At 41.8% G+C, this 26,936-nt stretch overlaps 13 non-coding genes across 13 annotated transcripts; all 13 read left to right on the top strand.

Moving 5' to 3' along the window:
• The first annotated feature begins 1,674 nt into the window (after window positions 1-1,674).
• TRNAI-AAU (transfer RNA isoleucine (anticodon AAU)) lies at window positions 1,675-1,747 on the top strand. Its single transcript has one exon. It is a non-coding gene; the product is annotated as a tRNA-Ile (tRNA).
• A 397-nt stretch (window positions 1,748-2,144) lies between these two features.
• On the top strand, window positions 2,145-2,218 carry TRNAL-UAA (transfer RNA leucine (anticodon UAA)). Its single transcript has one exon. It is a non-coding gene; the product is annotated as a tRNA-Leu (tRNA).
• Window positions 2,219-3,939: 1,721 nt separating this feature from the next.
• TRNAI-AAU (transfer RNA isoleucine (anticodon AAU)) lies at window positions 3,940-4,013 on the top strand. The gene has a single exon. It is a non-coding gene; the product is annotated as a tRNA-Ile (tRNA).
• Window positions 4,014-15,429: 11,416 nt separating this feature from the next.
• Window positions 15,430-15,503, top strand: TRNAI-AAU (transfer RNA isoleucine (anticodon AAU)). The gene has a single exon. It is a non-coding gene; the product is annotated as a tRNA-Ile (tRNA).
• A 732-nt stretch (window positions 15,504-16,235) lies between these two features.
• TRNAI-AAU (transfer RNA isoleucine (anticodon AAU)) lies at window positions 16,236-16,309 on the top strand. Its single transcript has one exon. It is a non-coding gene; the product is annotated as a tRNA-Ile (tRNA).
• An 85-nt stretch (window positions 16,310-16,394) lies between these two features.
• Window positions 16,395-16,468, top strand: TRNAI-AAU (transfer RNA isoleucine (anticodon AAU)). The gene has a single exon. It is a non-coding gene; the product is annotated as a tRNA-Ile (tRNA).
• A 421-nt stretch (window positions 16,469-16,889) lies between these two features.
• Window positions 16,890-16,963, top strand: TRNAI-AAU (transfer RNA isoleucine (anticodon AAU)). Its single transcript has one exon. It is a non-coding gene; the product is annotated as a tRNA-Ile (tRNA).
• Window positions 16,964-17,046: 83 nt separating this feature from the next.
• On the top strand, window positions 17,047-17,120 carry TRNAI-AAU (transfer RNA isoleucine (anticodon AAU)). Its single transcript has one exon. It is a non-coding gene; the product is annotated as a tRNA-Ile (tRNA).
• A 724-nt stretch (window positions 17,121-17,844) lies between these two features.
• TRNAI-AAU (transfer RNA isoleucine (anticodon AAU)) lies at window positions 17,845-17,918 on the top strand. Its single transcript has one exon. It is a non-coding gene; the product is annotated as a tRNA-Ile (tRNA).
• A 731-nt stretch (window positions 17,919-18,649) lies between these two features.
• Window positions 18,650-18,723, top strand: TRNAI-AAU (transfer RNA isoleucine (anticodon AAU)). The gene has a single exon. It is a non-coding gene; the product is annotated as a tRNA-Ile (tRNA).
• A 406-nt stretch (window positions 18,724-19,129) lies between these two features.
• Window positions 19,130-19,203, top strand: TRNAI-AAU (transfer RNA isoleucine (anticodon AAU)). Its single transcript has one exon. It is a non-coding gene; the product is annotated as a tRNA-Ile (tRNA).
• Window positions 19,204-19,449: 246 nt separating this feature from the next.
• On the top strand, window positions 19,450-19,523 carry TRNAI-AAU (transfer RNA isoleucine (anticodon AAU)). The gene has a single exon. It is a non-coding gene; the product is annotated as a tRNA-Ile (tRNA).
• Window positions 19,524-26,626: 7,103 nt separating this feature from the next.
• On the top strand, window positions 26,627-26,700 carry TRNAI-AAU (transfer RNA isoleucine (anticodon AAU)). Its single transcript has one exon. It is a non-coding gene; the product is annotated as a tRNA-Ile (tRNA).
• Window positions 26,701-26,936: the final 236 nt, after the last annotated feature.

The following is a 26,936-nucleotide window of genomic DNA, read 5'->3' as shown; positions in this document are numbered from 1 at the left end:
AGCTCAGTTGGTTGAGCGCTCCGTTTGTTGGAGACCAAAGTGTTGGGTATTATAATAACTTTTAGCTCAGATGTCGCCGTGCTAATAAAACGTTTGATCCCCCATACAGGCCAGAGGATAAAACTTTTCCCTTTCCTCCTCTTGCATAGGAAAGATTTGAGAATTTTGCTGGAGACCAAAGTGTCAGGTATTATGAAGGCCTGTTAGCTCAGTTGGTTAGAGCGCGTGCTAATAACGGGATGTCGTGGGTTCGATCCCCATACGGGCCAGAGGCTAAAACTTTCCCCTTTTTCCTCCTCTTGTGTAGTTGAAAAGATATTTGAGAATGTGTTGACCTGTTAAAGTGGTTGAGATATTATGAAGGCCTGTTAGCTCAGTTGGTAATTAGAGCGCTAGATTTGTTTGTTGGATGTCGATCCCCAAGTCTCATTGGTTGGCCCATACAGGCCAGAGGATAAAACTTTTCTTTTCCTCCTCTTGTGTAATGGAAAAGATTTGAGAATTTGTTGGAGACCAAAGTGTCAGGTATTATGAAGGCCTGTTAGCTCAGTTGGTTAGAGCACCGTGCTAATAACGCGGATGTCGTTGGTTCAATCCCCATACAGGCCAGAGGATAAAACTTTTCCCTTTCCTCCTCTTGTGTGTGGAAAAGAAAAAGATTTGAGAATTTGTTGGAGACAAAGTGTCAGGTATTATGAAGGCCTGTTAGCTCAGTTGGTTAGAGCCCCTGCTAATAACGCGGATGTCGTGGGTTCGATCCCCATACGTGCCAGAGGTTAAACTTTTCCCTTTCCTCCTCTTGCATAATGGAAAGATTTGAGAATTTGTTGGAGACCAAAGTGTCAGGTATTATGAAGGCCTGTTAGCTCAGTTGGTTAGAGCCATGCTAATAACGCGGATGTCGTGGGTTCGATCCCCATGGGCCAGAGGATAAAACTTTTCTTTCCTCCTCTTGTGAAAAGATTTGAAATTTGTTGGAAAAGTGTCAGATAATATGAAGGCCTGTTAGCTCAGTTGGTTAGAAGTCCGTGCTAATACTTGTGTAATGGGTTGGTCCCCATATGGGCCAAAGAAACTTTTCTTTTAATGAGAAAAGATTTTTTGTTGGAGACCAAAGTGTCAGATATTTTGAAGGCCTGTTAGCTCAGTTGGTTAGAGCGGTGCGCTAATGCTAATAACGCGGATGTCGTGGGTTCGATCCCCATACGGGCCAGAGGAAAAACTTTTCCCTTTTCTCCTCTTGTGTAATGGAAAAGATTTGAGAATTTGTTGGAGACCAAAGTGTCAGGTATTATGAAGGCCTGTTAGCTCAGTTGGTTAGAGCGCCGTGCTAATAACGCTGGGATGTCGTTGGTTCGATCCCATATGGGCCAGAGGATAAAACTTTTCTTTTCCTCCTTGTGTGTAATGGAAAGATTTGAGAATTTGTTGGTTAGACCAAAGTGTCAGGATCTGTTCTGGGTTCGATCCCCATACGGGCCTGTTTTTCCTCCCCCTTGTGTAGTTGGTTGAGAATTGGAGCGTGTCAGGATTATGTGTTAATAACGCGTGCTATGTCGTGGGTTAGAGTTCGATCCCCATATGGGACAGAGGCTAAAACTTTTCCTTTCCTCCTCTTGTGTAGCAGAAAAGATTTGAGAATTTGTTGGAGACCAAAGTGTCAGATATTATGAAGGCCTGTTAGCTCAGTTGGTTAGAGCGCCGTGCTAATAACGCGATGTCATGGGTTCGATCCCCATACGGGCCAGAGGATAAAAATTTCCCTTTTCCTCCTTGTAGCAGAAAGATTTGAGAATTTGTTGGAGACCAAAGTGTCAGATATTATGAAGGCCTGTTAGCTCAGTTGGTTAGAGCGCCGTGCTAATAACGCGATGTCGTGGGTCGATCCCCATATGGGCCAGAGGATAAACTTTTCCCTTTCCTCCTCTGTGTAGCGGAAAAGATTTGAGAATTTGTTGGAGACCAAAGTGTCAGATATTATGAAGGCCTGTTAGCTCAGTTGGTTAGAGCGCGTGCTAATAACGCGGATGTCGTGTGGGTTCGATCCCCATACGGGCCAGAGGATAAAACTTTCCCTTTCCTCCTCTTGTGTAATGGAAAAGATTTGAGAATTTGTTGGAGACCAAAGTGTCAGATATTATGAAGGCCTGTTAGCTCAGTTGGTTAGAAGCACCGTGCTAATAACGGATGTTCGTGGGTTCGATCCCCATATGGGCCAGAGGCTAAAACTTTTCCCTTTCTCCTCTTGTGTAATGGAAAAGATTTGAGAATTTGTTGGAGACCAAAGTGTCAGATATTATGAAGCCTGTTAGCTCAGTTGGTTAGAGCGCCGTGCTAATAACGCGGATGTCAGTAGGTTCGATCCCCATATGGGCCAGAGGCTAAAACTTTTCTTTCCTCCCCTTGTGTAATGGAAAAGATTTGAGAATTTGTTGGAGACCAAAGTGTCAGGTATTATGAGAGGCCTGTTAGCTCAGTTGGTTAGAAGCGCCGTGCTAATAACTGATGTTGTGGGTTCGATCCCATACAGGCCAGAGGCTAAAACTTTTCCTTTCCTTCCTCTTATGTAACGGAAAAGATTTGAGAATTTGTTGGAGACCAAAGTGTCAGATATTATGAAGGCCTGTTAGCTCAGTTGGTTAGAGCCCGTGCTAATAATGCAGGATGTCGTGGGTTCGATCCCCATAAAGAGGATAAAACTTTTCCCTTTTCCTCCTCTTGCTAGTGAAAAGATTTGAGAATTTGTTGTGTCAGGTATTATGAAGGCCTGTTAGCTCAGTTGGTTAGAGCGCCCGTGCTAATAAAATCGGATGTCGTAGGTTCGATCCCCATACGTGCCAGAGGATAAAACTTTTCTTTTCCTCCTTTCCTTTCTCCTCTTACATTGTTGGAGAAAAGTGTCCAGAATTATGTTGGAGACCTGTTAGCTCAGTTACAGGCCCAGCTCAGTTGGTTAGAGGGCCAAAACGGATGTCGTGGGTTCGATCCCCATATGGGCCAGAGGCTAAAACTTTTCCTTTCCTCTTGTGTAGCAGAAAAGATTTGAGAATTTGTTGGAGACCAAAGTGTCCAGGTATTATGAAAGCCTGTTAGCTCAGTTGGTTAGAGCGCCAAGTACTAATAACGCGGATGTCGTGGGTTCGATCCCCATATGGGCCAGAGGCTAAAACTTTTCTTTTCCCCCTTGTGTAGCGGAAAAGATTTGAGAATTTGTTGGAGACCAAAGTGTCAGATATTATGAAGGCCTGTTAGCTCAGTTGGTTAGAGCGCCGTGCTAATAACGCGGATGTCGGGTTTGATCCCCATACGTCAGAGGATTAAAACTTTTCCTTTCCTCCCTTGTGTAGTGGGAAAAGATTTGAGAATTTGTTGAGACCAAAGTGTCAGATACTATGAAGGCCTGTTAGCTCAGTTGGTTAGAGCCCGTGCTAATAACGCTGGATGTCGTGGGTTCGATCCCCATACGGACCAGAGTTAAAACTTTCTTTCTCCCTTGCAATGGAAAATTTCAGAATTTGTTGGAGACCAAAGTGTCAGGTATTGCCAGTGTTAGCTCAGTTGGTTAGAGTGCCCTGCTAAAAATAACGCGATATGTCGTGGGTTCGATCCCCATACAGGCCAGAGGGCTAAAACATTTCTTTTCCTCCTCTTGCGTGGACTTTGTTGGAGACCAAAGTGTCAGGTATTATGAAGGCCTGTTAGCTCCAGTTGGTTAGAGTGCCGTGCTAATAACGGATATCGTGGGTTCGATCCCCCGCCGGCCAGAGGTTAAAACTTTCTTTTCCTCCCCTTGAATAACCTCCCATAAAAGATTTGATAATTTGTTGGAGACCAAATGGCAGAATGCCGATAAAACTCCCCATTAAATCTTTTTCCTCCTCTTGCGTAGTGAAAAAGAATTCAGAATATGTTGGAGACCAAAGTGTCAGATATTATGAAGGCCTGTTAGCTCAGTTGGTTAGAGCGCCGTGCTAATAACGCGGATGTCGTGGGTTCGATCCCCATACGGACCAGAGGCTAAAACTTTTCCTTTTCCTCCTCTTGCAGAAAAGATTTCAGAATTTGTTGAGACCAGTGTCAGGTATTACGAAGGCCTGTTAGCTTTGGTTAGAGCGCTAATAACGCCCGTGGTTTGATCCCCATATGGGCCAGAGGTTAAACTTTCTTTTTCCTCCCTTGTATTGGAAAAGATTTGAGAATTTGTTGGAGACCAAAGTGTATTATGAAGGCCTGTTAGCTCAGTTGGTTAGAGCCAAGGCTAATAAAGCGGATGTCGTGGGTTCGATCCCCATACGGGCCAGACTAAAACTTTTCCCTTAATCCTCTTGTGAGGGAAAAGATGAGAATTTGCTGGAGACCAAAGTGTCAGGTATTATGAATGCCTGTTAGCTCAGTTGGTTAGAGCGCCGTCCCCGGATGTCGTGGACGATCCCCATACGGGCCAGAGGCTAAAACTTTCTTTTCCTCCTTGCATAGCGGAAAAGATTTGAGAATTTGTTGGAGACCAAAGTGTCAGGTATTATGAAGGCCTGTTAGCTCAGTTGGTTAGAGCCAAATAAAATTGATGTCGTTCTGATCCCCATATGGGCCAGAGGCTAAAACTTTTCTTTTCCTCCCTTGTGTAGCGAAAAAGATTTGAGAATTTGTTGGAGACCAAAGTGTCAGATATGAAGGCCTGTTTAGCTCAGTTGGTTAGAGCGCCGTAATAAAACGGATGTCGTGGGTTGATCCCCATATGGGCCAGAGGCTAAAACTTTTCTTTTCCTCCCTTGCATAGTGGAAAAGATTTGAGAATTTTTGGAGACCAAAGTGTCAGATATTGAATGCCTGTTAGCTCAGTTGGTTAGGTGCCCTGCTAATAACGTGGATGTCGTGGTTCGATCCCCATATGGGCCAAGAGGATAAAACTCTTCTTTTTTCCCCTTGCATGGCGAAAGATGTTGTTGGAGACAAAGTGTCAGATATTATGAAGGCCTGTTAGCTCAGTTGTGTAGAAAAATTTGAGAATGTGCTAGATAACGCGTAAGATGTCGTTGGTTCGGATCCCCATACGGGCCAGAGGCCAAAACTTTCACTTTTCCCCTTGCATAGCTTGAAAGATTTGGAATTTGTTGGAGACCAAAATGGCAGATATTATTGCCTGTTAGCTAGTTGGTTAGAGTGCAGTGCTAATAACGCTGATGTCTTTAGATCCCCATATGGGCCAGAGGATAAAACATTTTCTTTTCCTCCCCTTGCATATCGAAAAATATTTGGAATTTGTTGGAGACTAAAGTGTCAGATACTATGAAGGCCTGTTAGCTCAGTTGGTTAGAGCGCCGTGCTAATAACGCCGATGTCGTGATTCGATCCCCATACGGGCCAGAGGTTAAAACTCTTCCTCCCCTTGCATATGTCGATTTGAGAATTTGTTGAGACCAAAGTGTCAGATATTATGAATGCCTGTTAGCCAGTTGGTTAGAGCGCTGTAAAACGCCGGATGTCTGGGTTCTGATCCCCATGGACAAGAGGCTAAAACTTTCTTTCCTCCCCTGCATAGCGAAAAGATTTGAGAATTTGTTGGAGACCAAAGTGTCAGATATTATGAAGGCCTGTTAGCTCAGTTGGTTAGAGCGCCGTGCTAATAAAATTGATCTTGATCCCCATATGGATCCCCACCTCCTTGTGCAGAAAAGATTTGAGAATAAAACTTTCCCTTTCCTCCTCTTAATAACGCTGATGTCGTGGGTTCGATCCTCATACGTAAAAGAATTTAGATTTGAGAATTTGCTGGACCAAAGAGGTATTATGAAGGCATTAGCTCAGAGGGCCTGTTAGCTCAGTTGGTTAGAGGATAAAACTTTCCTTTCCTCCTTGTAATGGAAAAGATTTGAGAACTTGCTGGAGACCAAAGTGTCAATAACGAAGGCCTGGCCCAGCTATGTCCTGTGATCCTTACAGGCCAGAGGTTAAAACTTTCTTTCCTCCTTGTGTGGTTGCTGGAGACCAAGATTTGAGAATTTGTTGAGACGCAAAGTGTCAGGTATACGGCCAGAATAAAACTCCTTTAACGGAAAAGACAGAATCGCAGAGACCAAAGTGTCAGATATTATAGCCCAGCTACAGACGTGATGTCGTGGGGTTGATCCCCATACAGGCCAGAGGATAAAACTTTTCCCTTTCCCCTCTTGCATAGCGGAAAAGATTTATGAGAATTTTTGGCGCTGCAGACCAAAGTGTCAGGTATTTGGATGAAGGCCTGAAGGCCTAGCTCAGTTGGTTAGAGAGTGCCGTGCTAATAACGGGTTGGAGATAAAATTCTGTGTATGTCGGGTCTGATCCCCATAACGCTGGTCGTGGGTTCGAGGTTAAAACTTTTCCCCTTTCCTCCTCTTTGTAACGGAAAAGATTTGAGAATTTGTTGATATTACAGAGACCAAAGTGTCCAATTATGAGAAATTTGGCCAAAGTGTTAGCTCAGTTGGTTAGAGCGCCTCCCCATACGCTGGTTTCCCATTTCTCCCTTCTCTTGTGTAATAAAAGATTTGAGAATTTGTTGGAGACCAAAGTGTCAGGTATTAGAAGGCCTGTTAGCTCAGTTGGGAGCGCTTAATAACGTGTGGATCCGATCTCATTTAAAACTTTTCCTTTTCCTCCTTGTGTAACGGAAAAGATTTGGAAATTTGTTGGAGACCGTTGAGATTATGAAGGCCTGTTAGCTTTGGTTAGACCAAAGTGTCAGGTATAAAACTTTTCCTTCTCCTCTTGTGTAACGAAAAGGCCTATTATGAAGGCCTGTTAGCTCAGTTGGTTAGAGCGCCGTGCTAATAACGCGGATGTCGGGGTTCGATCCCCATACGAGAGGATAAAACTTTCCTTCTCCTCTTTGTGTAATGGAAAAGATTTGGAATTTGTTGGAGACCAGAGGTATTATGAAGGCCTGTTAAAACTTTTGGATGTCGTTGGTTTTTCGGCCAGAGGATAAAACTTTTCCTTTCCTTGTAATGGAAAAGATTTGAGAATTTGTTGGAGACCAAAGTGTCAGATATTATGAAGGCCTGTTAGCTCAGTTGGTTAGCGCCTCAATAACGCTGATGTCGTGGGTTCGATCCCATACGGGCCAGAGGATAAAACTTTTTCCTTTCTCCTGTGTAACGGAAAAGATTTGAGAATTTGCGGAAAAGTGTCAGATATTATGAATGTTAGCTCAGTTGGTTAAAGCGCTCGTATAATAACGCCGATGTCGTGGGTTCCCCATACGGGCCAGAGGATAAAAACTTTTCCTTCCTCCTCTCCCCAAAGTGTCAGGTATTAACGGCCTGTTAGCTCAGTTGGTTAGAGCGTCTATGTCGTGGTCGATCCCCCCATAATGAGAGGATAAAACTTTTCCCTTTCTCCTTGTGTAATGGAAAAGATTTGAGAATTTGTTGGAGACCAAAGTGTCAGATATTATGAAGGCCTGTTAGCTCAGTTGGTTAGAGCTACAACGCTGGATGTCGGGGTCGATCCCCATACAGATCCCCATACCGGCCAGAGGATAAAAGCTTTCCCTTTTCCTCCTCCTTTGTTGTGTAATGGAAAAGATTTGAGAATTTGTTGGAGACCAAAGTGTCAGATATTTTTGAAGGCCTAGCTCAGTTGGTTAGCTCAGTTGGGGTTAGGGCCAGAGCTTTTTCCTTTCTCCTCTTGTGTAACGGAAAAGGTTTGAGAATTTGTTGAGACGTGTCAGATATTATCGTTTAGGTTGGCTAGATCCGGTTAATAACGCCGATGTCAGTGGGTCTCGATCCCCATACCGGCCAGAGGATAAAACTTTTCCTTTCCTCCTTTGTGTAATGGAAAAATTTGAGAATTTGTTGGAGACCAAAGTGTCAGATATTATTGTAAGGCCTGTTAGCTCAGTTGGTTAGAGCTAAATAACGCAGATGTCGTGGGTTCGATCCCCATACAGGCCAGAGGATAAAACTTTTCCCTTTTCCTCTCTTTGTGTAATGGAAAAGATTTGAGAATTTGTTGGAGACCAAAGTGTCAGGTATTATGAAGGCCTGTTAGCTCAGTTGGTTAGAGCGCCATGTTAATAACGCACATACGCGGATGTGGGGGTTCGATCCCAAAGTGTCAGATATTATAGAGCGCCATACAAAACGCGGATGTCGGCTAGAGGATAAAACTTTTCCTTTCCTCCTTGTGTAATGGAAAAGATTTGAGAATTTGTTGGAGACCAAAGGATGAAGGCCTTTAGCTCAGTTGGTTAGAGCGCAAATAATAACGCTGATCCCCCCCATACAGGTTAGAGGATAAAACTTTTCCCTTCCCTCCTTCTTGTGTAATGGAAAAGATTTTGAGAATTTGTTGAGGGTATTATGAAGGCCTCTCAGTTGGTTAGAGCGCCGTGCTTTTCGGGTTCGATCCCCATACGGCTAGAGCAAAACTTTCCCTTCTCCTTGTGTAAAAAAGATTTGAGAATTTGTTGGAGACCAAAGTGTCAGGTATTATGAAGGCCTGTTAGCTCAGTTGGTTAGAGCGCCCTGAATAACGCTGATGTCGTGGGTCTGATTAGAGGATAAAACTTTTCCTTCCTCCTTGTGTAACAGAAAAGATTTGAGAATTTGTTGGAGACCAAAGTGTCAGGCATTATGAAGGCCTGTTAGCTCAGCTGGTTAGAGCGCCTGCTAATAACGATGTCGTGGGTTCGATCCCCATAATGCCAGAGGATAAAACTTTTCCCTTTCCTCCTCTTGTGTAACGGAAAAGATTTGAGAATTTGTTGGAGACCAAAGTGTCAGATATTATGAAGGCCTGTTAGCTCAGTTGGTTAGAGCGATATTATGAAGGCCGTTAGCACAACGCTGGATGTCGTGGGTCCATCCCCATACGGGCCAGAGGATAAAACTTTTCCTTTTAATCCCTTGTGTAATGGAAAAGATTTGAGAATTTGTTGGAGACCAAAGTGTCAGGTATTATGAAGGCCTGTTAGCTCAGTTGGTTAGAGTTGCCCAAAGTGTACTAATAACGCGGATGTCGTGGGTTGTGGGTCTGATCCCCATATGGGCCAGAGGATAAAAAACTTTCCTTTCCTCCTCTTGTGTAATGGAAAAGATTTGAGAATTTGTTGGAGACCAAAGTGTCAGATATTATGAAGGCCTGTTAGCCAGTTGGTTAGAGGCCGTTAACGCTGGGATGTCGTGTCGGGTCTGGTCCCCCATAGGGCCAGAGGATAAAACTTTTCCCCTCCTCTTTGTGTAAATGGAAAAGATTTGAGAATTTGTTGAGACCAAAGTGTCAGGTATTATGAAGGCCTGTTAGCTCAGTTGGTTAGAGCGCGCCATGCTAATAACGCTGATGTCGTTGGTTCGATCCCCATACGGCCAGAGGATAAAACTTTCCTTTTCCTCCCTTGTGTAACGGAAAAGATTTGAGAATTTGTTGAGACCAAAGTGTCAGATATTAGGAAGGCCTGTTAGCTCAGTTGGTAGAGCGCTACAGCACAACGGGATGGCGTGGGTTCGATCCCCATATGGGCCAGCTTTTTCCTTCCTCCTTGTGTAAAAAGATTTGAGAATTTGTTGGACCAGTGTCGGATGGCTTGTTAGCTCAGTTGGCCCCAATAACGCGGATGTCGGGGTTTGATCCCCATACGAGGTTAAAACTTTTCTTTTTCCTCCCTTGCATAGTGGAAAAGATTTGAGAATTTGTTGGAGACCAAAGTGTCAGATATTATGAAGGCCTGTTAGCTCAGTTAGAGCCTAGCTAACGCCGGATGTCGTGGGTTATCCTCCATAACGGGCCAGAGGATAAACCTCCCTTTCCTCCTTTGTAGGAAAAAAGATTTAGAATTTGTTGGAGACCAAAGTGTCAGATATTGTGAAGGCCTGTTAGCTCAGTTGGTTAGAGCGCGTACAATAACGCGATGTCGTGGGTTTGATCCCATACGGGCCAGAGGCTAAAACTTTTCCCTTCCTCTTTTGTGTAATGGAAAGATTTGAGAATTTGTTGGAGACCAAAGTGTCAGGTATTATGAAGGCCTGTTAGCTCAGTTTTCCTAGAGGATCCTTTGTGTAATGGAAAAGATTTGAGAATTTGTTGGAGACCAGATATTATGAAGACCTAGCTGGTGTAGGCCAGAGGATAAAACATTTGAGAAAAGATTTGAATTTGTTGAGACCAAAGTGTCAGGTATTATGAAGGCCTGTTAGCTCAGTTGGTTAGAGCAGGCCGTACACAACGCGGATGTCGTGGGTTCGATCCCCATACAGGCCAGAGGCTAAACATTTCCCTTTTCCTCCTTGTGTAACGGAAAAGATTTGAGAATTTGTTGGAGACCAAAGTGTCAGATATTATAAAGGCCTGTTAGCTCAGTTGGTTAGAGTGCCGTGCTAATAACGCCAGGATATTGTGGGTCTGATCCCATATGGGGCCAGAGGCTAAAACATTTTCCCTTCCTCCCCTTGTAGCGGAAAAGATTTGAGAATTTGTTGGAGACCAAAGTGTCAGATATTATGAAGGCCTGTTAGCTCAGTTGGTTAGAGCGCCGTTGCGGATGTCGGGTCGATCCCATACGGGCCAGAGGTAAAACTTTTCTTTTCCTCCTTTGCATAGCGGAAAAGATTTGAGAATTTGTTGGAGACCAAAGTGTCAGATATTATGAAGGCCTGTTAGCTCAGTTGGTTAGAGCGCCTGTGCTAATAACGCTGGATGTCGTGGGTTGAGATCCCAAAGTGTCAGGTATGGGCCAGAGGTTAAAACTTTTCTTTTTCCTCCCTTGTCGAAAAGATTTGAGAATTTGTTGAGACCAAAGTGTCAGATATTATGAAGGCCTAGCTCAGTTGGTTAGAGCGCCGCTAATAACGATGTCGTGGTTCTGATCCCCATACAGGGCCAGAGGTTAAAACTTTTCTTTTTAATCCCCTTGTATTTGAAAAAGATTTGAGAATTTGTTGGAGACCAAATTGTCAGGTATTGTAAAGGCCTGTTAGCTCAGCTGAGAGCCGTAATTAACGCGGATATTGTGGGTTGATCCCCATACAGGCCAGAGGCTGAGAAAAGATTTGAATTTGGAGACCAAAGTGTCAGGTATTATGAAGGCCTGTTAGCTAGAGCGCCGCATAATAACGCTGGATGTCGTGAAGGCCTGTTTCCTCCCCTTGCTTTTGTTGAGACCAAGTGTTAGCTCAGTCTGGAGATTAGAGCATTTGCCAAAGTGTCAGATGTCGGCTTAGCTCAGTTGGTTATAATCCCATATGGGCCAGAGACTAAAAATCCACTTTTAACCTCCTGTGTAGTGAAAAGAGTGAGAATTTGTTGGAGACCAAATTGTCAGGTATTATGAAGGCCTGTTAGCTCAGTTGGTTAGAGCCAAATAACGCTGTGTCATCCTTACACGGCCAGAGGCTTTTCACTGTTTGATCCCGTGGGTTCGATCCCCACCAGAGGCTGAAAACTTTTCCAGAGGAATTTGTTGAGAAGAGTAGATAAAACTTTTCCACTTTCCTCCTCTGCATATAGAGGTTAGTGTAGTGAAAAGATTTGAGAATTTGTTGGAGACCAAAGTGTCAGATATTAATGAAGTTAGTTAGAGCCTGTTAGCTGTCAGTTGGTTAGAGGCTAAACTTTTCACTTTTCCTCCCTTGTGCGTGGAAAGATTTTGAATAACGCTGAAGGCCTGTTAGCTGTTGGTTAGAGCGTGGGTGTCGGGTGATCCCATATGGGCCAGAGAATAAACTTTTCACTTTCCTCCTCTTGCATAGCAGAAAAAGATTTGAGAATTTGTGGAGACCAAAGTGTCAGGTATTGTGAAGGCCTGTTAGCTCAGTTGGTTAGAGCGCCGTACAATAACGCGGGATGTCGTGGGTTCGATCCCCATACGTGCCAGAGGCTAAAACTTTTCATTTTCCTCCTTGTGTAGCGGAAAAGATTTGAGAATTTGTTGGAGACCAAAGTGTCAGAATTAAAGGCCTGTTAGCTCAGTTGGTTAGAGCGCCGTAAAATAACGCGGATGTCGTGGGTTCGATCCTCATATGGGCCAGAGGTTAAAACTTTCTTTTTCCTCCTTGTAGTGAAAAAGATTTGAGAATTTGTTGGAGACCAAAGTGTCAGATATTATGAAGGCCTGTTAGCTCAGTTGGTTAGAGCGCTGCGGCTAATAACGCGATGTCGTGGGTTCGATCCCCATATGGACAAGAGGTTAAAACTTTTCTTTTCCTCCCCTTGTGTAGCGAAAAAGATTTGAGAATTTGTTGAGACCAAAGTGTCAGGTATTATGAAGGCCTGTTAGCTCAGTTGGTTAGAGCGATCCCCATATGGGCCAGAGGCTAAAACTTTCGAAAAGATGGGTTGAGAATTTGCTGGAGACCAAAATGTCAGGTATTATGAAGGCCTGTTAGCTAGCAGTTTCCTTTTCCTCCTGTCGTATGATAGAAAAGAATTGAGAAAAGATTTGAGAATTTGTTGGAGACCAAAGTGTCAGGTATTATGAAGGCCTGTTAGCTCAGTTGGTTAGAGCGCCGTGCTAATAACGCGGATGTCGGGTTCGATCCCCATACAGGCCAGAGGTTAAAACTTTTCTTTTCCTCCCCCTTGTGTAGCGGAAAAGATTTGAGAATTTGTTGAGACCAAAGTGTCAGGTATTATGAAGGCCTGTTAGCTCAGTTGGTTAGAGCCCTAATAACGCGGATGTCGGGTTCGATCCCCATATGGGCCAGAGGTTAAAACTTTTCCCCCCTTTTCCCTTGCATAGCCTGAAAAAGATTCAGAATTTGTTGGAGACCAAAGTGTCAGGAACTATGAAGGCCTGTTAGCTCAGTTGGTGAGAGTGCCTTATTAATAACGTTAAGTTGATGTCAGATGGGGACAGAGGCTAAAAAGTACAGATTTTCCTGTTAAGCTCCTCCTCTTGCATAGCCAGAGAAAAATTTGAGAATTTGTTGGAGACCAAAGTGTCAGGGTATTATGAAGGCCTGTTAGCTCAGTTGGTTAGAGCGCCGTGCTAATAACGCGATGTCGTTGGTTCGATCCCATACGGGCAAGAGGATAAAACTTTTCTTTTTCTCCCCTTGCATAGCAGAAAAGATTTGAGAATTTGTTGGAGACCAAAGTGTCAGATATTATGAAGGCCTGTTAGCTCAGTTGGTTAGAGCGTCGTGCTAATAACGCGGATGTCGTTGGTTCGATCCCCATATGGGCCAGAGGCGGGCAAAAAGATTTGAGAATTTGTTGGAGACCAAAGTGTCAGATATTATGAAGGCCTGTTAGCTCAGTTGGTTAGAGCGCCGTTATAACGCGGATGTCGTGGGTTCGATCCCCATACTTAACCTTTCCTCCCCTTGTGTAGAGGTTAAACTTTATTATGAAGGTCTGTTTTCTCCCCTTGCATATCGGAAAAGATTTGAGAATTTGTTGGAGACCAAAGTGTCAGATATTATGAAGGCCTGTTAGCTCAGAGTTGGTTAGAGCCCCGTGCTAATAACGCTGGATGTCGGGTTCCCTCAGAGAGGTTAAAACTTTTCTTTTTCCTCCCCTTGCATATCGGAAAAGATTTGAGAATTTGTTGGAGACCAAAGTTTTACTATGAAGGCCTTTGAACGCCGGATGTCGTGGGTTCGATCCCATACGTGCCAGAGGTTAAACTTTTCCCTTTCCTCCCTTGTGTAGCAGAAAAATTTGAGAATTTGTTGAGACGGTCAGGTAAAGATTTGAGAGTGCCGTGCTAATAAAGCAGATTTGTTGAGAAAAAGAATTCAAATATGTTGAGACTTGTCAGATACTATGAAGGCCTCAGTTGGTTAGAGCGCCGTGCTAATAACGCGGATGTCGATATAAAACTTTTCTTTTCCTCCTCTACAGCTGAAAAGAATTCAGAATTTGTTGGAGACCAAAGTGTCAGAATTACGAAGGCCTGTTAGCTCAGTTGGTTAGAGCGCCGTGCTAATAACGCTGGATGTCGTGGGTCTGATCCCCATACGGGCCAGAGGTTAAAACTTTTCTTTTTCCTCCCTTGTAGCGGGAAAAGATTTGAGAATTTGAGACCAAAGTTTGTTGAGACTAAGTTGGTTAGAGCTCGAAACGGATGTCGTTGGTATCCCCATATGGGCCAGAGGATAAACTTTTCTTTTTCCTCCTGCATATCGGAAAAGATTTGAGAATTTGCTGGGAGACCAAAGTGTCAGATACTAGAAGGCCTGTTAGCAGAGCGCCGTGGTTCGTGGGTCGGATCCCCATACGGGCCAGAGGTTAAAACACAACGCTTTTCCCCTCCTGCATATCGGAAAAGATTTGAGAATTTGTTGGAGACTAAAGTGTCAGATACGGGCTCAGTTGGTTAGAGCGCCCTGCTAATAACGCGGATGTCGTTGGTCTGGTTCAGAACTTGGTTAGAGCGTGGCCAGGTTAAAACCTTTTTTGCATAGCCCTGAAAAAGATTTGAGAATTTGTTGTTGGAGACTAAAGTGTCAGATATTATGAAGGCCTGTTAGCTCAGTTGGTTAGAGCTGTGCTGATGTCGTGGGTTGATCCCATACGGGCCAGAGGTTAAAACTTTCTTTTTCCTCCCTTGCAGCGGAAAGATTTGAGAATTTGTTGGAGACCAAAGTGTCAGATACTATGAAGGCCTGTTAGCTCAGTTGGTTAGAGTGCCGCCGATGTCGTGGGTTGATCCCCATAGGCCATAATAAAAACGGATGTTTGTTTGATAATTTGGGTTTGGCAGATCCCCATAATAACGGATGTCGTTAGATCCCCAGAGGCTAAAACTTTCCTTTCCTCCTTGCAGTGGAAAAAGAATTTTTGTTGGAGACTAAAGTGTCAGATATTATGAATGCCTGTTAGCTCAGTTGGTTAGAGCCGTCAGATACTGCGATAATAACGCGATCCCCATACGGGCCAGAGGCTTTTCCCTTTTCCTCCTCTTGCATAGCGGAAAAGATTTGAGAATTTGTTGGAGACCAAAGTGTCAGATATTATGAATATGTTAGCTCAGTTGGTTAGAGCGCCGTGCTAATAAAATTGATGTCGTTAGGTTGGTGATCCCCATACGGGCCAGAGGGCTAAAACTTTTCCCTTTCCTCCTCTTGTTGTAGCGGAAAAGAATTTAGAATTTGTTGAGACGAAAGTGTTAGGTATTACCAAAGTGAAGGCCTTTTAGCTCAGTTGGTTAGAGCGCCGTGCTAATAAAATTGATGTCGTGGGTTCGATCCCCATACGTGCCAGAGGATAAAACTTTTCCCTTTCCTCCTCTTACATAGCTGAAAAGAATTTAGAATTTGTTGGAGACGAAAGTGTTGGGTATTACGAAGGCCTTTTTAGCTCAGTTGGTTAGAGCGCCGTGCTAATAAAACGGATGTCGTGGGTTCGATCCCCATACGTGCCAGAGGCTAAAACTTTTCCCTTTCCTCCTCTTGCATAGCAGAAAAGAATTCAGAATTTTTGGGAGACCAAAGTGTCAGGTATTGTGAAGGCCTGTTAGCTCAGTTGGTTAGAGCGCCGTGCTAATAACGCGGATGTCGTGGGTTCGATCCCCATACGGGCCAGAGGCTAAAACTTTTCTTTTTCCTCCCCTTGTGTAGCGGAAAAGATTTGAGAATTTGTTGGAGACCAAAGTGTCAGGTATTATGAAGGCCTGTTAGCTCAGTTGGTTAGAGCGCCGTGCTAATAACGCGGATGTCGTTGGTTCGATCCCCATACGGGCCAGAGGCTAAAACTTTTCTTTTTCCTCCCCTTGTGTAGCGGAAAAGATTTGAGAATTTGTTGGAGACCAAAGTGTCAGATATTATGAAGGCCTGTTAGCTCAGTTGGTTAGAGTGCCCTGCAATAACGCGGATGTCGTGGGTCTGATCCCCATATGGGCTTTTTCCTCCCCTTGGATAAAACTTTCTTTTCCTCCCTTGCATATCGGAAAAGATTTGAGAATTTGTTGGAGACTAAAGTGTCAGATACTATGAAGGCCTGTTAGCTCAGTTGGTTAGAGTGCCCTGCTAATAACGCGGATGTCGTGGGTTCGATCCCCATATGGGCCAGAGGATAAAACTCTTCTTTTTCCTCCCCTTGCATAGCGGAAAAGATTTGAGAATTTGTTGGAGACCAAAGTGTCAGATATTATGAAGGCCTGTTAGCTCAGTTGGTTAGAGTGCCGTGCTAATAACGCAGATGTCGTGGGTTCGATCCCCATATGGGCCAGAGGATAAAACTCTTCTTTTTCCTCCCCTTGCATAGCGAAAAAGATTTGAGAATTTGTTGGAGACCAAAGTGTCAGATATTATGAAGGCCTGTTAGCTCAGTTGGTTAGAGTGCCGTGCTAATAACGCGGATGTCGTGGGTTCGATCCCCATACGGGCCAGAGGCTAAAACTTTTCTTTTCCTCCCCTTGTGTAGCGGAAAAGATTTGAGAATTTGTTGGAGACCAAAGTGTCAGATATTATGAAGGCCTGTTAGCTCAGTTGGTTAGAGCGCCGTGCTAATAACGCGGATGTCGTGGGTTCGATCCCCATACGGGCCAGAGGCTAAAACTTTTCTTTTTCCTCCCCTTGCATAGCGGAAAAGATTTGAGAATTTGTTGGAGACCAAAGTGTCAGGTATTATGAAGGCCTGTTAGCCCAGTTGGTTAGAGTGCCGTGCTAATAACGCGGATGTTCTGGGTTCGATCCCCATACGGGTCAGAGGCTAAAACTTTTCCCTTTTTCCTCCTCTTGCATAGCAGAAAAGATTTGAGAATTTGTTGAAACCAAAGTGTCAGTGTCAGGTATTATGAAGGCCTGTTAGCTCAGTTGGTTAGAGCACCGTGCTAATAATGCGGATGTCTGGGGGTTTCGATCCCCATACGAGCCAGAGACTAAAACTTTTCCCTTTCCTCCTCTTGCATGTAGAAAAGATTTGAGAATTTGAGAATTTGTTGAGACCAAAGTGTCAGGTATTATGAAGGCCTGTTAGCTCAGTTGGTTAGAGCACCGTGCTAATAATGCGGATGTCGTGGGTTCGATCCCCATACGGGCCAGAGACTAAAAATTTTCTTTCCTCCCTTGTGTAGCAGAAAAGATTTGAGAATTTGTTGGAGACCAAAATGTCAGGTATTATGAAGGCCTGTTAGCTCAGTTGGTTAGAGCTCCGTGCTAATAATGCGGATGTCATGGGTTCGATCCCCATATGGGCCAGAGGATAAAAATTTTCCTTCCTCCCCTTGTGTAGCAGAAAAGATTTGAGAATTTGTTGGAGACCAAAATGTCAGATATTATGAAGGCCTGTTAGCTCAGTTGGTTAGAGTGCCGTGCTAATAATGCGGATGTTGTGGGTTCGATCCCCATATGGGTCAGAGGATAAAACTTTTCCCTTTCCTCCTCTTGTGTAACGGAAAAGATTTGAGAATTTGTTGGAGACCAAAGTGTCAGGTATTATGAAAGCCTGTTAGCTCAGTTGGTTAGAGCACCGTGCTAATAACATGGATGTTGTGGGTTCGGTCCCCATACGGGCCAGAGGATAAAACTTTTCCCTTTCCTCCTCTTGTGTAACGGAAAAGATTTGAGAATTTGTTGGAGACCAAAGTGTCAGGCTATTAGAAAGCCCTGATAGCTCAGTTGGTTAGAGCACCCAGTGCTAATAACATGGATGTTCTGGGTTCGATCCCCATATGGCCAGAGGCTAAAACTTTCCCTTTCCTCCTCTTGTGTAATGGAAAAGATTTGAGAATTTGTTGGAGACCAAAGTGTCAGATATTATGAAGTCCTGTTAGCTCAGTTGGTTAGAGCGCCGTGCTAATAACGCGGATGTCGTGGGTTCGATCCCCATATGGCCAGAGGCTAAAACTTTTCTTTTTCCTCCCCTTGCGTAGCGGAAAAGATTTGAGAATTTGTTGGAGACCAAAGTGTCAGGTATTGTAGAGGCCTGTTAGCTCAGTTGGTTAGAGCGCCGTGCTAATAACGCGGATGTCGTGGGTTCGATCCCCATATGGGCCAGAGGCTAAAACTTTTCTTTTGCTCCTTGCGAGAATTTGTTGGAGAAAAGATTTGAGAATTTGTTGGAGACCAAAGTGTCAGGTATTATGAAGGCCTGTTAGCCCAGTTGGTTAGAGTGCCGTGCTAATAATGCAGATGTTCTGGGTTCGATCCCCATACGGGTCAGAGGCTAAAACTTTTCCCTTTCCTCCTCTTGCATAGCAGAAAAGATTTGAGAATTTACTTGAAACCAAAGTGTCAGGAGTTATGAAGGCCCGTTAGCTCAGTTGGTTAGAGCACCGTGCCAATAATGCAGATGTCGTGGGTTCGATCCCCATACGAGCCAGAGACTAAAACTTTTCCCTTTCCTCCTCTTGAGTAGTGGAAAAGAATTCAGAATTTGTTGGAGACCAAAGTGTCAGATATTATGAAGGCCTGTTAGCTCAGTTGGTTAGAGCTCCGTGCTAATAAAGCGGATGTCGTGGGTTCGATCCCCATATGGGCCAGAGGCTAAAAATTTTCTTTTTCCTCCCCTTGTGTAGCAGAAAAGATTTGAGAATTTGTTGGAGACCAAAATGTCAGAGATTATGAAGGCCTGTTAGCTCAGTTGGTTAGAGTGCCGTGCTAATAATCCGGATGTTGTGGGTTCGATCCCCATATGGGTCAGAGGATAAAACTCTTCTTTTTCCTCCCCTTGCGTAGCGGAAAATATTTGAGAAATTGTTGGAGACCAAAGTGTCAGGTATTGTAGAGGCCTGTTAGCTCAGTTGGTTAGAGCGCCGTGCTAATAACGCGGATGTCGTGGGTTCGATCCCCATACGGGCCAGAGGTTAAAACTTTTCTTTTTCCTCCCCTTGTGTAGTGGAAAAGATTTGAGAATTGGTTGGAGACCAAAGTGTCAGGTATTGTAGAGGCCTTTTAGCTCAGTTGGTTAGAGCGCCGTGCTAATAACGCGGATGTCGTGGGTTCGATCCCCATACGGGCCAAAGGTTAAAACTCTTCTTTTTCCTCCCCTTGTGTAGTGGAAAAGATTTGAGAATTTGTTGGAGACTAAAGTGTCAGGTATTGTAGAGGCCTGTTAGCTCTGTTGGTTAGAGCGCCGTGCTAAAAATTCGGATGTCGTGGGTTTGATCCCCATATGGGCCAGAAGATAAAACTCTTCTTTTTCCTCCCCTTGCGTAGCGGAAAAGATTTGAGAATTTGTTGGAGACCAAAGTGTCAGATACTATAAAGACCTGTTAGCTCAGTTGGTTAGAGCGCCGTGCTAATAACGCGGATGTCGTGGGTTCGATCCCCATACGGGCCAGAGGTTAAAACTTTTCTTTTTCCTCCCCTTGTGTAGTGGAAAAGATTTGAGAATTTGTTGGAGACCAAAGTGTCAGGTATTGTATAGGCCTATTAGCTCAGTTGGTTAGAGCGCCGTGCTAATAACGTGGATGTCGTGGGTTCGATCTCCATACGGGCCAGAGGCTAAAACTTTTCTTTTTCCTCCCCTTGTGTAGTGGAAAAGATTTGTGAAGTTGTTGGAGACCAAAGTGTCAGATATTATGAAGGCCTGTTAGCTCAGTTGGTTAGAGCACCGTGCTAATAACGCGGATGTCGTGGGTTCGATCCCCATACCGGCCAAAGGCTAAAACTCGTCTTTTTCTTCCCCTTGCGTAGCGGAAAATATTTGAGAATTTGTTGGAGACCAAAGTGTCAGGTATTATGAAGGCCTGTTAGCTCGTTTGGTTAGAGTGCCGTGCTAATAACGCGGATGTTGTGGGTTCGATCCCCATATGGGTCAGAGGCTTAAAATTTTCCCTTTCCTCCTCTTGCATAGCAGAAAAGATTTGAGAATTTACTTGAAACCAAAGTGTCAGGAGTTATGAAGGCCAGTTATCTCAGTTGGTTAGAGCACCATGCTAATAATGCAGATGTCGTGGGTTCAATCCCCATACAAGCCAGAGGCTAAAACTTTTCCGTTTCCTCCTGTTGCATAGTGGAAAAGAATTCAGAATTTGTTGGAGACCAAAGTGTCAGGTATTATGAAGGCCTGTTAGCTCAGTTGGTTAGAGCACCGTGCTAATAACGCTGATGTCGTGGGTTCGATCCCTATACGTGCCAGAGGCTAAAACTTTTCCCTTTTCTCCCCTTGTGTAGCAGAAAAGTTTTCAGAATTTTTTGGAAACCAAGTTTCAGGTATTACGAAGGCCTGCCCCCTCGACTTGGGACCACCTCGACTTGCTGAGGGGGCTCTTCAACCCCAGACATTTGTTCCTGGGTTTGAGTCCAAGAGTCCCATATATCATTATATAATTCTTTGGATTAATTTTTGTGGAATTTTCCTCTTTTGCTAAAATTTATTGGAGCTGATAAATAAGAACGGATTTCATAGCTCAGAACGGGTTTATATCCGAAGCTAAATAGTGGGAGCTGTGGTAGGACCATCAACTGCCCGAAATTGTTAAAACCTGAGAGCTATCAGATTCATAGCTCAAAGGCGGAACTGTTCTTCAGAGCTGGACCACGTATTCCAGGGAGTTCTGGTTCTGACGATAGGTCTCTCAGGCATTCTAGCCGTTTTGCCCATAATATGATCAGGGTGGGGATGACTGTATTCTTGTAATACTCTCAGTCCTAGCAAATGGGATTGGCTTACACTTGGGCCACTCTAATCATGTGCCGTACCATTGGTGGTAGAATAACCTTCATGAAAGGCTAACGATATCTTTTAAAGTTTTCAGGTTTAATTTTTCTTTTTTCCCTCAAATCTTTATGATACGTAGAAATAAAGATTTGAGTACCCCTGGACCCTTTGATGGTACTGTTGCGATGCAGTTGACGACTTCTGGAACCTCTTTCTCTGATAATCTCTGCTTACAAAAATCCAAGAAACATTTCAGTGTAATTTACACTGGAACCCTATGCTCCAGTACAGAGCAAACCTAAAACAATTAAATATCATCTTGACCTTGACTCACTTCGACTCCCTCTTTGGGAGTGGAAGTTGGCCAAGATTTCTAACCTTAGAAACAGAATGTAAAATTTCAGCCCTAAAGTTGGAAAACTACCTATTAAACAGACATTCAACAGCAGAAATGTCGTTTTAACAGATAAGAGAAAATACGTGGCTTATAGAAGCCACAACAAAGAGTCAGTCTGAGGACTATATGTTTATAACAACTATAGATAATGTAAATAGTAGAAAGTAAAAAGCATGACACTATAAATAGCATTTAGGGTACCATTATGCTGTCTGAGAACAGTGAAAAACCAATCAAAAAGAGTATTCTCTCAGACTCTCTTAAAAAAAGATATTCCAGAGTCCAATATTGTGAGATATATAATATACGGAGCCAGCAAAGAAATAAGTAAATTTTAAAAATCACCAAAATAAAATTCGAAGGTCAAGATCTACCTCGAAAAAGAAAAATATTGGGCCAAAACAGAGAAATAAGACCATATGTCTCGAAGCCACTACAGTGTTAAAAGTATTAAATATGGGCTTGCAAAGAAATATTATAGAAACGAACCTGTGTCCGCGTATTGTGGATCTGAAGAACATGCCACACAATGGAAGTGCAATGAACCAAAGTGTATAAACTGTGGGCAAGACTATCATGCAATACAGAATTAAAGATCTTACACGAAAGAACTAAGATGTCTATAAAAGAAACTAAATTAGAATTAAAAGTGAGAGGAATTCAAGATCCGTCTAAGAAGCGTACATATTCTTCAATAACAAGAACCAATAATGAAACAAAAACGCATGCAGATAGAAATAACGGAGCACAGAAAAATAAATCTCAAGAAGAAATTAATGCTTTAGAAGTAAAAACTAAAATGGCAAAGAATAAAGATGGATAATATTTTCCAATTTATTTGAAATATTAATGCAAACAGGAACACATGAGGATGCTACTACGAAAGTAACAGAAGAGGGTCGTGATGGACTGGAAATTAAAGATAAAAAAGGCTTTTGGAGAGAGCACCACCGAAACGAAGAAACCAACTATTTTTTAGGGAAACATCGGTTAAACCAAAGATAAAGGATGTGAAGAAAGAGCAAAAACAAAAACAAGCTAAGAATATACCTTTATCTCCTAAAATAATAGTAAAACCTATGAAAGCAGATATCCAAAACACTGATGAAGTGGAAGAGAACCAAACCACGGATGATAATGATTATGTCAGGGATAATTACTCCATCTCCATTAATTGGCACAAGAACAATTGAAAACAGAAATATACATAATAGTACATGTGGATGTAATGATTGCTTCATTAAATTATGCAGTAATAACAAAGGATGGTGTAACAAACATTATAAGAAATTTTATGAAAAATAGAAAAAAGAAACAACTGATTTGAGCACCCGTGAAAAAGGTTGCATGTGCATTGAGCACCTAATGTATTATAAAGAGAAACAAATGAATATCGTGAGTAAATTACTGGAAAAAATAAAAGTTGATAATACAAAAAAAAAAAGAAGGCAAAACTCGACCTATATTATACAATGGAAGGTAAATGGCCTACAGACCAGATTACACCTAAGAGAAATACAACGACTACTAACAGAATATGAACAATGATATTATGTTTGCAACATATCAACAAAACAATATCAACAATAGGTAAATATACCTTAGGATCAACATCACGAGAGGAAGAAGGAAATTTAGGTACAGCCATATATGTACATAACAAAGTTGTTTACGACAAATTACCTGTAAACATTACTGACTTGCAAATATCAGGTATTAAAATCCGAATAAAAAACGATAATTATGTAATTTATAATTTATACAACCAACCTAATAAAAATTACGACATTGACAACCTTAAAGAATTACTTAACATTGCCAAGGAACCTACATTAATAGTAGGTGATTGTAATGCTCACAACCCAATATGGGACTATAATTGTTCAAACTCAAATAGAGCAGGAAGTAAAGTAGAAGAATTTATGGATTCAAAAATAATCCTGCAAAACATGTCCCTCACTATAACATTTATACAGCAGATTGGAAGCGATATGAAATGCACACTAGGAATATCCCAACATCTGAATACTTAAATGACCATAATGAAATTAATAGATTTCTTGTTGATGTCATTAAAAAGACTGCTGATAAAGCTATACCAAAATCAAAACCTCATCCAACAAAACACAAAGTTCCATGGTGGTCTGATAAGTTAACAGAATTAATGAAAATAAAATACTCAATAAGGGGACGACTTGATAATTTGAATAAAAAATTCAACAAAATGAATAAAACATTACCGATATTAGAAGAAACTTTACAAAAATTGACTATATTATTATTATAGATTGATGCATTAAAACCTCTCTACAACAAATTATCTGCAAAATTTTAAAAAGAAGTAATTCAAGGAAGAATAATTTCATGGAGGAAATATGTGTCGTATCTCTCTAATAATACTCCCATACAAAAAATATGAGAAAAATTCAGAAAAATAAATGGTTCCCACATTAAACCACCTAGACATGCCATATCAAAAGATAGGAAAAGAATAAGTAATGTAATAGGAGAAAACTTAACAAAAGTAAGTAGTGATAAAAATTTAGATGAACACTTCCACACAAAGAAAAATATTATAGAATCATTAACAATAAAATTTGAAGCAATAGAAGATATATAATGTAATAGGAAATGTAACGTGGACGAGATGGAATTTGCTCTCTTGAACAGCAATAAATCTGCCCCTGGAGGTGACAATATTTGTTTTGAAATGATCTGCCACCTAGCACCTTTGGCAAAGTTATACTTATTACAATTTTATAATCACTTATGGCTTCGAAATTTATTTCCTGGTGAATGGTGCAAAGCTATAGTTACTCCTATCCCCAGGCCTGGAAAGGACCCCAGTAATGTAAACAATTACAGACCAGTTACTTTAACAAGTTGCTTATGGAAATTACTAGAGAAAATGGTACATTCGAGAAAATAAATTTTCACTCCCACTCAGTTCGGGTCACAGTGTGGCAGATCTACATTGGATTCTCTATCTAACTTAGAAGACCACATACGAAGAGGATTTGAATGAAAACAAATGACTATAGCCATCTTTTTTGACATTGAAAAGGCATATGATATTACCTGGAGATATGCAATATTAAAAACGTTACATAAAAACGGCGTCCTTGGACATTTCCCTAGGTTTATCCAAAACTTTCTGACAAATCACACTTTTCAAGTGAGAATTGATGATGTATTGTCAAGTACATTTCCACTTGAAAATAGTGTTCCACAAGGAAGCGTCCTTTGTGGCACACTGTTTACTTTAGCAATAAATGATATCAGTAATAATCTACCTATTGGAATTAAAAGTAACTTGTATATGGATGATTTTGCCATATATTATTCAGCATCTCGCATAAAACATGCAGAGCGAATCATTAATAAAACTATAATAAAAATATATGAATGGACCTCACCTGTAGGCTTTAAATTATCCATACAAAAGGCTCGAGCAGTAATGTTTTATAAAAATAAAAAGTGAAAAAAAGTTGAAGAAATAGATTTAAAAATTAGAAATCATTCCATACCAATTGTCCAAACAGCAAAATTTTTGGGATTAGTATTTAATACTCACTTTGAATGGAAAGCCCACATAACATACATGAAATCAAAATGTAAAAGAGCATTATATAAATCTAATTAAAAAACTATCGAACACTGCTTGGGGAGCCGATAGACATACCCTTACTGTACTGTATAAAGCAACAGTGTTGTCTATCATTGATATAATTATGGGAGCGAAATGTATGGCTGGGCATCAGACGCAACGATGAAAACGTTAGGCCCAGTTCATAAAGAAGGCCTTGGAATATGTTCAGGAGCCTTTAGATCATCACCAAAGTCTTCTTTACAAGTTGAATGTGGTGAACTATCCCTCTCTCTCCATAGAGAGTTTGTAACAATGAAGAGTGCCCTGAGAATTCAGATGAGTGATTCTCCAACCAAAAAATTATTTGAATTAAGAGATATGTTTATTAACAATCATTTACCACCTTTCCCAATTAGATCTAGAAGATTGTTCAAGTCACTGAATTTAAATATACAGCTGCCTTCAATAGTAAAATTACCCCCTCCTTGGAAAATGGATAAAATGAAAATTTTCTCACTTTAAATATTTATCAAAAAGTTACTCATATACCCCCAGAACATCATAGACAACATACAGTAGAACATATAATCCGAAAAGGTCCACATTACGCAATATACACAAACGGATGTAAGTCTCAATACGGAGTGGGATATGCTGCAGTTTCCCAAGACAAAACGTATCAGTTCTCTCTACCAGATAATGCCTCAGTATTTACAGCTGAGTTATGAGCAAGGACATCAGCCATAAAAATAATTAAAGAAGCCTCATTTAATAATTTTGTGATTTATAGCGACTCAGAAGCTCTATAGAAGCCATTCAAAATTACAATCCAAGAAATAGTATTGTGCAACAAATTAAGTTTTCACTCCATAAATTGTATGATAATGGAAAAAATATTGAAATATGCTGGATCCCTGCCCATGTAGGGATTAAAGGAAATGAAGAGGCTCATAAAGCAGCCAAAGAAGCAGTCCACATGACAAGAGCTAATGTAAACATCCCTGTTGGTGACTATATAAGATATATAAAAACAACCATTGTAAGTAAATGGCAAAATACGTGGAATGAAGAACCTGAAAATAAATTAAAATAGATAAAATCCAGTGTTGGAAAATGGAGTTCGTAACATCAGAGAGAGAGAGAGAGACACACACACACACAAGTAATTCTGACGCGTCTTCGAATAGGTCACACTCGTTTGGCACATGGACACTTAATGAGCAGTCCACATGGCCCTCCTCCCGAATGCCCATAGTGCAAAGTGTTGATAACAGTCAAGCATGTACTGTGTGAATGTCCAAAATATACCTGCAGTGATTATAACTTTTGGAAGTAACTCAATGAAGGAAATTTTGTCAGAATCTTCTACATTTTCAGTAATTCCAATTTTAATGTTCATGAGGAGCTGTGGTTTAATTAATAAAATATAAAAATAAGTAAATAATAAAAATATGAAAACCCTTAGGGCTTCTAATGAATTTTAAAACAACAAAATTTCAAAATGTTACTTAACTTATTCTGAATTTTAATATACCTTTTTAGTGAGTATATATGGAAACATAGGTATAAATTTATTTATTGTGTGAGTGTGTTCCATTGAAAGCGTATGCCTTTCTGCAGTTTTTAATTTCACTTTCATTTGTTCATCACCATACCAAATGACCTATTCGGTCCCAGTGCTGGGCCTATGGCCTAGACCTGTCATTTCATCCAAATCCTTCGGGCCAGGCCCATGAGAGCTGATAGTCAGCTCACTGGTCTGGTTAAACTTTTTTAATAATTGTGATAATTACGAAGGCCTGTTAGCTCAGTTGGTTAGAGTGCTATGCTAATAAAGAAGATGTCGTGGGTTCGATCCCATATGGACCATAGGCTAAATCTTTTCCCTTTCCTTCCCTTGCGTAGCGGAAAAGATTTCATAATTTGTTGGCGACCGTAGTGTCAGATATTTTGAAGGCCTGTTAGCTCATTTGGTTAAAGTGCCGTGCTAATAACACGGATGTTGTGGGTTCGATTCCATACGGGCCAGATGCCAAATCTTTTCCCTTTCCTCATCTTGCATAGTGGAAAAGATTTGAACATTTGTTGGAGACTATAGTGCCGTGTATTATGGAGGCCTGTTAGCTCAGTTGGTTAGAGCGCCGTGCTAATAACGCGGATGTCGTGGGTTCGATCCCCATACGGGCCAGATGCTAAATCTTTTTCCTTTCCTCCCCTTGTGTAGCGGAAAAGATTTGAGAATTTGTTGGAGACCAAAGTGTCAGGTATTATGAAGGCCTGTTAGCTCAGTTGATTAGAGAGCTGTGCTAATAACGCGGATGTCATGGGTTCGATCCCCATACGGGCCAGAGGCTAAATCTTTTCTCTACCACCCGCCCTTGCCTAGGGATAGATTTGAGAAGTTGTTGGAGACCCAAGTGTCAG

Source organism: Macrobrachium rosenbergii, chromosome 48, assembly GCF_040412425.1.
Source record: "Macrobrachium rosenbergii isolate ZJJX-2024 chromosome 48, ASM4041242v1, whole genome shotgun sequence".
NCBI classification, from domain to species: Eukaryota; Metazoa; Arthropoda; class Malacostraca; order Decapoda; family Palaemonidae; genus Macrobrachium; species Macrobrachium rosenbergii.
This window is presented reverse-complemented; position numbering and strand designations above follow the sequence as displayed.